Source organism: Pteropus vampyrus, unplaced genomic scaffold, assembly GCF_000151845.1.
Source record: "Pteropus vampyrus isolate Shadow unplaced genomic scaffold, Pvam_2.0 Scaffold101, whole genome shotgun sequence".
In the NCBI taxonomy this organism is placed as follows: domain Eukaryota; kingdom Metazoa; phylum Chordata; class Mammalia; order Chiroptera; family Pteropodidae; genus Pteropus; species Pteropus vampyrus.
In genome coordinates this window covers 1,674,937-1,686,659 of record NW_011888882.1, presented here as the reverse complement: position 1 = coordinate 1,686,659, position 11,723 = coordinate 1,674,937, and positions in this window count along the sequence as shown.

Here is an 11,723-nt window from a genome sequence, read left to right as displayed (position 1 = left end):
TGGAAAAATAAACAAAATCTTTACAGACATTATATTACATGAATTAAGCAGACTGCAATAGAAGGTATTTAAAGAAAGATCTTTACTGATATAAATGGTCAGATTCTAGTCAAATGGAGCTAATCTTCTGGTTAACCAATAGGTGTTAATAATCATTGGCTTCTTTTGAAAATTCAATTAAAAAAAATAATAAATCAGTTTTCTTTTGTGAAAAAAAAGCTGAGAGTTTGACTTCATAAAACTAGTTGGATTCTACCTTGAAGTGTCAAATAGCACTAGAATAAAAAATATATATACTTATCATACAAGTTACTAAGACTTTGGCAAATTTTAAGAAGGTCAATACTCAGCAGCAGATTAAGCCTGGGTTTAGTTCTAATAGTAAATAATATAAATGATTTAGTTTTTGCATCAACATGACAGAGTGGGATAATGCATCTTAAAGTACATGGTATAGTTCCTGGCACTGAAAAAATACTAATGATTTGTTGTTTCTGAATGTTTCATATCTACATGAACATGAATTGTGATAACATATTTACATAGAACCCTATATTCATGATCTAATTCATACTTATAGCACCTCTGTGAGCAAAAGTATGACAATTATTTAGGTCTTCAACTTACAGAGGAGAAAACTCAATTATACATTGATGTCAGTTAGAATTTTTTTCTATTGTTTATAGATGAGAATGAAAGATTTACTATGACAACAATTGTTTACTCCTCCTCTGATCTACTGAAGGCTAAGAATCTTAGTGCCTTCCTTTTGACTTAAGTATGCTTCAATGGAATCTTTAATTCAATAAAGAGTCAATACTTTATTATGGTTGTACACATCTGAATTTACAGTAAAAGTACATATTGCCTGAAATGAATGTTAAAATCATTTTGTTCTATCATCTATGATAATCTTGGGGCTGTAGATATGAAATATCTGTTATTTCTGGGGAGAACCTTGTTCTGAGTTCAGCTGGCTTTATTTAGTAAAAACTTTATAACATTTCTTGTATAAATTTTTGCATCACTAGGTACCAAAAAAAATAGCACATAAGATAAATAATAAGTATATAAGTAGCACAGAATTTTAATCATGAATGAGTGTTTAACTGTTTTCACATGATTTTTCTACATCAATTAAAATGATCACATGGGTTTACCCTTTTTTCTGGTAATGTAATGAATTGTATTGAAATATTCAAATTTAAAGCCAATTGTGAATTCCTAAATTAAGCCTCACTTGGCATTAAGTATTCTTTTCAAAAAAAAAAGTTGTTACAGTTTATTTCCTAGTATTTTATTAAGTATTTTTGCATTAATGTTCATAAGGAATATATAAATCTTTAATTTTCTCATGATATCTTTATGCAGGTTTCATAAAACAAATGTTCCTCCATTTTCTGAGTTTCTAGCTTTGTATTATTATAAATGTTTTAAAAGAAAATTCACTAGTGAAATAATATGTATCTAATATATTTTTGTAAAAGTATTTTATAATGAATTTAAGCATTTATCATATATTGAGATATTTATATTTTCTATTTATGCTTTAGTTGTTATTAGTATTTATTTATTTTAATGAATATGTGCTTTTTATCAAAGTTAGTTATTACTATAAAGTCATTTATAAAAATACCTTGTTATCTTTATAATGCCCCTAGGATCTATAGTGTTATTGTGTTACCATTCTTCTTATTAATATATTTCTTTTCCCTTTCTTGTTCAATCTATCCAATGGTTTATCAATTATATTAACCTTTCAAAAACAAAACTTGATGTTTTAAGTTTTTTCTCTACTGTTTATCTGTTTTATATGTCATTGCCTTTTGTACTTTTCTTCATCATTTTCTTCTCTGCTTCAATAGGTTAATTTTTTATTTTTCTTTTTTCTAGTTTCTTATGGTATGAGCTTAGATTAATGATTTTAAAATGTTATATTATTTTTCCTCATATTAGAAATTAAAATGTAAATTTGCCTTTCAAGGACAGTGTCAGTTGTGTTCCACAAAGTTTGATATAATACATCGTTATTATGGTTCATAAATAAATCAAAATGGATTTTTATTTCCCATATGGTTTCTTTCTTGAGCATGTGTTTAAAGATTTTTTTATTGGAAAATAGTTAATATTTTTCTCTATATGTTATTTGTATCTAATTTCAGTTAATTTTGTTCCCATCTGTTTTTGTTTCTGTTTTTTTTTCTTGCCTCTTTTTTTGACTAATATGAAAAGAATTAGTATTCATTTTAATATTTTCTTGGAACACTGGCTATAATTCTTTGTATTTTTGTTTGTATAATTCTTTGTATATTTGTATAGTGGCTAAAATAACATTTTTTGAATTTTGATAAATTTATATAATATATAACCACTCTATTGCAAACTGAAAAAAGTACATTGGGATTAACATAGATGAGCACTTAAGGAAAAGAAGTAATAAGTATATTTAAAAATTTGCTCTCCTTACATGACTTTATTCAGAGAATAGTAGCTGGCCAATGCTATTACTTCTGACTTTAATTAAGTGTGGAATAAAACAGTGAAAATTAGCAGTGCATTCAAATCGTAGTCACCAAGGATACATCATTACTATGTACTATGCAAAGAAATGGTAGCAAGCACAGGTTTTACTTCCTCTTAGTGTTAACGCTAGGTGTGAAAGAAAAGATATTTACATGAGCTTCCAAAATAAGGAATAAGTTTTAAAACATTTATTATTTATGGCCTCAATAATGTAGTGTATCTCAAATGGTGTAAAAGAAAATTGTGATTTTAAAAATTAAGGTTAAAAAAACAGTATTTTTAAAGACCCAATTATAGTGCAGATTGCTGAAACGTGAATTTTTCTCTCCTAAACTTGATGAAATTTTCACTTGTCAGAGAAAGTAATTAATGATATAGTACTCTTGAGAATTATAACGCCACACACAAGTAGTACACGAGAAAAAAAAAAAAACTTTCCACAGTTGAACAAATGAGGGCCTCTCTTCTTTCACTCAAGTCAAAAGTGAGATTTGTAGTTGTTGCATTTGACAGTCTTTCCCACTGTTTCTGGTAGTTTCAGCGTGCAATCTCTCCTTGGTTTATAGGTTCATGGCCAATTTAATTACCTAGAACTGTCGGAACTTGGAACCTCTCATCATTACCATTAATTAGTAATTATGTGTTATAAGTTTCTAATTTGTATAATAAAGAGTAAAAATAAGCACGACTGGGTGGAAAATCTGAGTTATAGCTCAATATTTCCATTATTTAATATTATGAGAATTTTATTTTCCAAAAAATAGTTTGAGAAATTTTAATTTAAAGGGAAAATATGGGCAGAAAATAATAAAATTCATTAGAATGTACAAAAATGTTATAAATTAGAAAGTGTAAAAAATTGTAATGTCTAATTGTCAGCGGCCCTGCAAGCTGATGAGATAATCTGAATTACAGAAAAACAGTGAGCATTTTTATCATACAATTGTTTACATCAATCAATAAGTGTGTAGATAAATTAGAGGCATCAGGGATTCATCAGCTGGAAAATTCATTTACTTTATTAAAGCCTACTTTTTCAGAGTGGTCATGGGAAATCTTCAGATTTTCTTCTGTACTCAAAGCTGATTCTTCCCTTTCAAATCTGTAGCAAGTGTCATGTCATGCATATAATTAAAATGACTTTATCAACTTTGCTTCAATCAAACAGTATTTGTTCCTTTTTTCTACTACTGGTTTTGTTGCTCAGATTTCCTGAAGTGTTATCTCTTCAAGCCCTGCTTTCTTGGAACTACGCAATTGCCGTTCTAGCTGAAACTTTAAGAGGCAAAATTCTATCTTCAATCATAAGAGAAAGGAGCCATCAATTTAGATACTGTAATATCTTATTCTCTTTTATTTTCCTTTCACTTTATCTGTGTGTTTCAGAGATGTATTTTCTGTTTCCATTATATTTTCAATTGACTTTGTATCGCTCCGTGGAAATCTGATTTTTTCCTTTAATGCATAGAATATTATTGTTTTCACAAAATTATGTTGAACATAAAAGAGAGTTTAATTGATAACACTCTGGTGCTTTACTTGGCACATGGACTCAGAACATGTATTCTTAAATATACTTTAGGATTTTTTCAGTTCCAATTTTTCTTAATTTATTATTTTAAGGAGAAAAGAAAGAAAACAAAATTTAAGCTAAAGTTCTCATTATTATAGGTTATAGTAAATTAGAAAGTCTGTTAGAAAGGCCTTGGAGGGATATAAATTCTAAATGGTCTCAAAAAAAAAAAAACAGTGCGAAACAGTTTAAGGAGTAAACATCCAGATTGGTGAAGAAGCATATAAGAGATTACTGAATAATGTGAAAAAGAGTTAATTCAGAGATGGAAATGGGTAAGTTGTAACAGGGGAGACATTGCAGAAGAGGTAAGACATATACCAAGCCTTTGATTTAATCTGAATGGGCTGATTTCTCTAATCAAAGTTTATTTTGACATTGCAAATTGAATTAAATACTTGGAAACTGTGTTATAACTCCAGAATATAAAATTAAATTATAAAGAGAAATTATCAAAAATGAGTACTATCACATTTAAGACAATTTCACTTTTTTGTTTTTATTCATGAGAGATTTGGTCTGCAGATATCTTTTCTTGTGATATCTTTATCTGATTTTGGTATTTGGATAATGCCAAATGATTTGAAGTATTCCTTCTCTAAGTTTTTGGTATTTGGATAATGTCAAATGATTTATGAAATATTCTTTCTCTAAGTTTTTGGGAGAGTTTGTATGGAATTAGTATTATTTCTTTCTTTAAAAAAGTGATAGAACATACAAGTTAAGTCATCTGGTTCTCGTGCTTTCCTTTTGGAAGAATATTAATTATTGATGAAATTTCTTTAACAGATATTGGTCTATTCAGATTATGTATTACTCCCTGCATGAATTTTGATACATTGTCTTTCAACTTCCATTTCATCTATTATTTTGATTACAGTACATCTTGTTATTTATATGTGTGTTTACACATTTATGTTTTTTTGCTCAGTGTTATACTCTTTGTGTCTAAGATTGTATCTGGCACTTATTTGTTTATTTATCTATCAATCTATTTACCTATCTTTTTTAATCAATTAATTCACATACAGGTATAAAAGGGTATCTAACTTAAAGAGAAAGGTCTGTGGCCACTAATAAGTCTTTAAATGATAAAGTATGTTAATGTTCTGTCAAAATTGACATGATCCTTACCTTATCAATGAGATTTTTATTTTCATAATCCAATCATTATTTAAACATAATGTGATCGCTGACCTTAACTCTCAAATCGATTAGAAGAAATATGCATGAATATCTGCCAAGTGATATTTACTTTGTGCAATTTGGCGTTGATAATGTAGAATAGTGAAACAAACAGCATTTTTCTAAGCACTTCATGTTTATCTGCATTTGCTGATATGATTATCTCATATGCTAAAAATACATTTAGTATTTACAAAGTCTAACTAAAATTTGACCAAAAGATTTCTTTTTTTAACAGATCAGCATGAACATATTCTTGAAGAATGAAATATAATAGTAGGTACTTGGATATTGATCATTCTAAAGTTACCAAAGATCTATTCCTGGACAGCTCTGAATTAAGAAAAACTTTTTTTCTTGAAAATTTTCTATTAGTTGAATGTTAAAAGATTGTTTTACATTAAATAGTGAATAGAGAGAAGAATTTGATATGTGTTAAAGACAAAAAGAACAGCAATAAAATTTCACATGTACCCTTCCTCCAGCATTAGAAGTAGAATATTAACAGAGTTATTCATGAACCCCCTTCTTCATTCACACTCACCCTTACTGATGCCCATATGTCCAGTTTGTTGGTTTTTATTGCTATGTAGTATTTTATTGTTTGAATACAACACAATTTTGACACATCCTATTTTTGTTTTCAGTTTTCCCTTTGTCTAAATATTTGTATAAATAATCACAAAAGTGGAATTCTTGTTTTCAGTTGTTTACATTTTTCATTTTACCAGATAATACAAAAATGTTTTCTATACAATGGCTATACAAATGTATATAGCTACTAGTAGTACAATATTTTGCATTAATAAGATAACCAGCATAAATTATGCTGGTTTCTCCATATTACCGATATCTTATTTTGTAGTGTTTTTAAAATTTTGCCAGGGTGGTACATTTAAATTAATGATTAATTGTAGTTTTAATTGTGTTTCACTATAAATTGTATTTTTGTAAAGTCGACTATATTTTAAATATACTTCCTGTGAAGATGGTGGGAAGGAAAAAATCCACTGACAGGCATTAAAATAATTAGATGTTAATTTAGGCTTATAATTATATTTTGGGATATTTGCTAAATCTCAGGAGCCTCTGAGCCTAAATTTATACAATGATAAATTAGAAGACATCTTTCAGTAAAAATATTTTTGCAAATTTATGAAGACTGCTATAATGAACAAGACTACTGCAATGTATCCATTTCCTAAATTCAAGCCATCATACAGCAACTGATATATCAGAACAACAATTTCTAAAGAAAAGATGAGTTTGTAATTTAGCAGTATTTTCTATTATGATTGAAGTAGTATAGATTTATCTGTATTTTTCTATTTAGTTGTTCAAGTAAACAAACTATAATAAACAACTAAATATGAGTTTTCCTTGTAATTAATATAGAGGAAATATTTATCCTTTTATTCTAAACAACACAGGATATATGTTATTCAGAAAGTATAACACGTCTTTGGTCCTCACACCAGAATGTTTCTGTTAGTGGCATAAAAAAAATGGGACAGGGAAGTACAACACTACCTGATATCAAACTATACTCCGAGGCTGTAGTAATCAAAACAGCATGAGACTGGCATAAAAAACAGACACATAGATCAATGGAACAGAATAGAGAGGCCAGATATGAATCCATGCCTATATGGTCAAATTACTATATGACAAAGGAGGCAAGAATATACAATGGGGTAAAGATGATTTCCTCAATAAACGATGCTGGAAAAATGAACAGAGATATACCAAAAAAAAAAAAAAATGAACTGGTTTACCTTCTTCCATGATATACAAGAATAATCTCAAAATGGATCAAAGATTTCGGGTAAGACCCGAAACCATGAAACTTCTAGAAGAAAACATAGGCAGTAAACTCTCTGATATTGCTATTAGTAATTTTTTTTTCTGATGTATCTCCTTGAGCAAGGAAAACTAAAGAAAAAAATAAATAAATAGTATTATATCAAACTAAAAAGTTTTTGCTCAACAAAGGAAACAAAATGAAAAGACAACCTACTGAATGGGAGAACATATTTACCTATGATACATCTGATAAGAGGTTAATATATAAAATTTATAAAGAACTCATACAACTCAACAATAACAACAACGAAAAAAAAACAAACAAATTAATTAAAAAATTGGCAGAAGACCTGAATAGGTATTTCTCCAAAGAAGACATACGGATGGACAATACACTTGTGAAAAGATTCTCAAGGTCACTAATTATCAGAGAAATGCAAATTAAAACCACAATGAGATATCACCTCACACCTGTCAGAATGGCTATCATCAATAAATCAAAAAACAACAAATGTTGGCAAGGATGTGGAGAAAAGGGAACGCTTATACACTCTTGGTGGAATTGCAAATTGGTACAGCCAGTATGAAAAACAGTTGAGAGTTTCCTCAAAAAATTAAAAATAGAAATACCTTCTGACATAGCAATTGCATTTCTGGGAATTTATCCAGAGAAAACCGAAACACATAAAGTTATAACATAATAACTTTATAACATAATAAAAAGTTATAATACATAATTCATAAAGTTTTATGCACACCTACATTCACAATAGCCAAGATATGGAAAGAATCTAAGTGCCTGTCAATAGACGATTAGACAGAAAATAGCCACAGCTCTTCTCTGTCTTCATTTGACATTTTACCTTGAAATGATGTATAATGAACACATCTAGTATAAAATGCCTCAGTGGAAGAAAAACGACCAAGAGAAGTTGAGAACTATTTATTTATCAATGTATAGATTGAATAATCACCATACTTTCACCATACTTTAAAATAAATGGCCATAAAAAATACACTGCTTAATTATGTTTTAATTATATGAATTTCAAGCACCATGCATTACCTCATAGTTTCATGGACTCTTAATACAGAAGAAGCAAACAAGAAAAATATATATATATAATCCTAGAGAAATGTAAAACCAACTTTACTGTGATATTCCACCATTGGATTCCACCAAATGGCAAGTTCAGTTAATTTGTTTAAACACATCGTAACCAATCTCAGTAAATAAATAAGACTGTATGAATCAAAGCATGCTCATTGAGTCTGGAATTTCAAAGCCTGTTTCAATAAATTAAAATCTAATCTAAAAGGGTTTACTTTTTATTTTTAATCTAATGCTGTTGCTTGTTGAAATAATTACTTTTAGACTACAAGAGTAATTAGACTCCACCTTTCTTCAAAATTCTTCCTCAAATCAGACTAATTTCATCAAGCCCTTCAAACTTCATTAAGTCTTTCACCAGAGGATGAGAAGAATGTACAAGATGATTAAATGGAAAGAAATTTCAAAGAACTCCTGACTCGACTTTTAAACACTTAAGCTACAATTCCTGCCAAGTAAATGTGCTATGAGTCTTAGCTAGTAATAACTGGCACCTCTAGAAGGTCACTAAATATCTTTAAAAATTTATTTTTAAAAAATATACATTGGTTTCTTTTCAACTGTTTCTAAATACTGAAATTTAATACTTATCATTTATAATTTTCCATTCTGTTTGTGTGCTTATATTTGTTTATCTTATGGATTGCCCTGTTTATTCAGAGAGGATTGATTTCATACACACCTTACTCTGTGTAAAACTTTTTTTTATATCGACTTGAACAAATAATTTATTTAACCTAATTTATTTCAAACCTAACATGGTGACCATAATTTCTATTCTATATATCACAAAATTTGTTTTGCACAGCATATGAGATAAAATATAAGAAAGTCCATTATAAAATACATAAGGTGCTACACAAAATAAAAGTAATATTGAATTTCTTCTAAATTTATTTCATTCTATCACAAACCTAAAAATGAGAACAAATAAGGTAATATTTAAAACTATTTTACAACAAATTAATGATACAATATCAATGCCAAAATGACAGAATATATCTGGAAATTCATGTAAATTCAAAATTCTTCTTTTTATAAAGTTTTTAATTTGATCTTAAATTGACTTTTAATAGTTTTGCAAAAATTATGGATGGCATCTCTCAATAAAAACAGAATTTTCTAATTCAAAGTATCCTCAGAGACCATCTAATCAAGCTACTTCATTTTACAGAGAAGTATCTGGAGGTCCAGAAGCATGAAATAACTTTCCCAACACTCAGTGTCAATGCTAGAACCTACTTGCCTTAGTTTACATTAATGCTCTTTCCACTTTATTAACGGGTCATTTGATTAAAGCCTTAGTATAGATCTGATATTCTAGGGTATATGAACAATTAAATTGGATTAAAACCATTGAGTAAATTGAAAGTTATACTAAAAATAATATTAGCTCTATACAGCTTATGCTAAATACTTTTTGCCACATAATGTATTTCATGCTAGCACAGTTAGTATAGGGAGATATTGAAAAATTGTGTGCAATAAGTTTTATGGATAATAGAATTTTTAAAAATCTGTCCATAACATTGACCTGAAGCTACAGAGTTCTTTTGAGAAGTGTTATGTGGCATTTAAAAACTCTTCCTGATCATGTTAAAATTTTTAGCACACAAAATTGTACTGTTCTCCCATTTCAGGAAACTTCCATCCTCCAAACACTCTCCTAGAGGTTTATTAACCTGATGCCTGGTTTCCAGACATAATGAAGATAAGAAAACCACTAAAAAGCTCATGCTACTATTATTGATCTTAGGCTTTGGGGGATAACAACCAAAGCTCAAAGGTAGATAATATTGCAGACGATTCTCCCCATGACAGCAAACCAAGTTCCAGTCCAGAATTTTTATCAGTAAAGAATGCTGACCTGGGAAGTATATGGAAGGGGACATGGAACATTTAAAATATCAAGGGCCCACTTACCCTTTATTCTAGCAGTGGCTGAACTAATAAAAGTCAAGGGTTATTGAAAATATATCTTTCCATCACTAGTATTTTTCTGCAGCAGTTATCACCACTGGGCCTAAGGGCTTTCACAAAAGAGCTTTTAGCATGAAAACAGCAAGAAGCAAGCCCTAGAACTGAGCTGGATGGAGGCCCAACTGGTGCTTTTAAAAATAAGCTTGGAGAGTATTAAGCATCTCTGAGCAGATACCTCTTTCCTCTTAAGTATAAAAGTAGCATCTATGATCCTTTTTCTTTTAAGTATCTGTAGGAAATGGAGCCAAATGAAATAATACTTGCAAAAAGCCATTTCTATACCCCTCTAGATCCCCACTTCTTGTCCCTAGGGAGGATGGCTCTCACAGGAATGGAGGGGGAGAAGTAAATAGACTCAGAAGAGAAAATTAAAAGTATAATAATAAAGTTGAGATGGTAATAAAAAAATGGAGATTAATTTTTCTATTTAAAATCTAGTAATTTCGATGTATTTTTTAAACATTCTATTTGCCATTATGAAAGAACGACAATCAAGTTACTGATATTTCCATTTGTATTTTTACATTTAGTCATGACTTTACAAAATGATAGACTGGCAGTGGAGGATTATCAGACTCAGTAAATCAGTGGGGTCAGGGTCAGTACAAATCTTAGGCTTTGGGGGATAACAACCAAAGCTCAAAGGTAGATAATATTGCAGACGATTGCGGGCTTGGTCAATAATCAGTAAGGTCAGGAGAAAGTATGTCTTTTGCATGAGGTAGTGGCATCCTCACACATTGATAGTTCCTGCTGTTTGTTTGTTTGTTTTTTAATAGATAAGAAAAATTCACATGCTTTGTACTTATCTTGTAAACAGAGGACTGATTCACAGTCCATTTCAGCAACCTCATACAATGACAAATGCCACAATAATTTTTCTTCTATTTTTATCATGTTTACTTATTTAATGTATTCTGAAAAATATTTGTTAAATGCCTACCATGTGCCAGGTCTGTGTTCACATGCCCTGAAATCTGTAAATCACAGACAAGGAACAGTAGTTGCATGTAGTATTTAGGAGGGTAGGTTTATTTATTATATAAATCTTTGGCTCTAAATAGAATCAATTTTAGTTTCTTATAAAATTATTTTTTTCTAAAAACAAATAATGTCTGTTTTATAATCTATATAAACATCCCACATAAGTATAGGCAGTCTGCGGTAATGAATTAAAGCATCTCGACGGGAGGGACATATGGAATTCCATTTCTGATAAAACACATTGCTTAGCTGCTAGACAAGAATTCCTATCTTGTTTCCCTAAGTATTATAGCCACATCAACCCCCCACTGATATTAATGCAATTCTTAGAATTAGAGATAAAGATGCTTCTAATTTCAGAAACAGATCTTTTATTGTTTAAATAACACCACAGACTACTGTTAAGCATTTTAACAGAACAAAATAACTATGTAAAATCAGAGTAATAAACATCAAACTAGAGTACAATTTCATCCATATATTTTGTGAAAGAGTAGCATATGGAAAAGCCTTGAGCTTTCATTTCTATGTATTCTAGATCATATACATTCATCATATTTATCT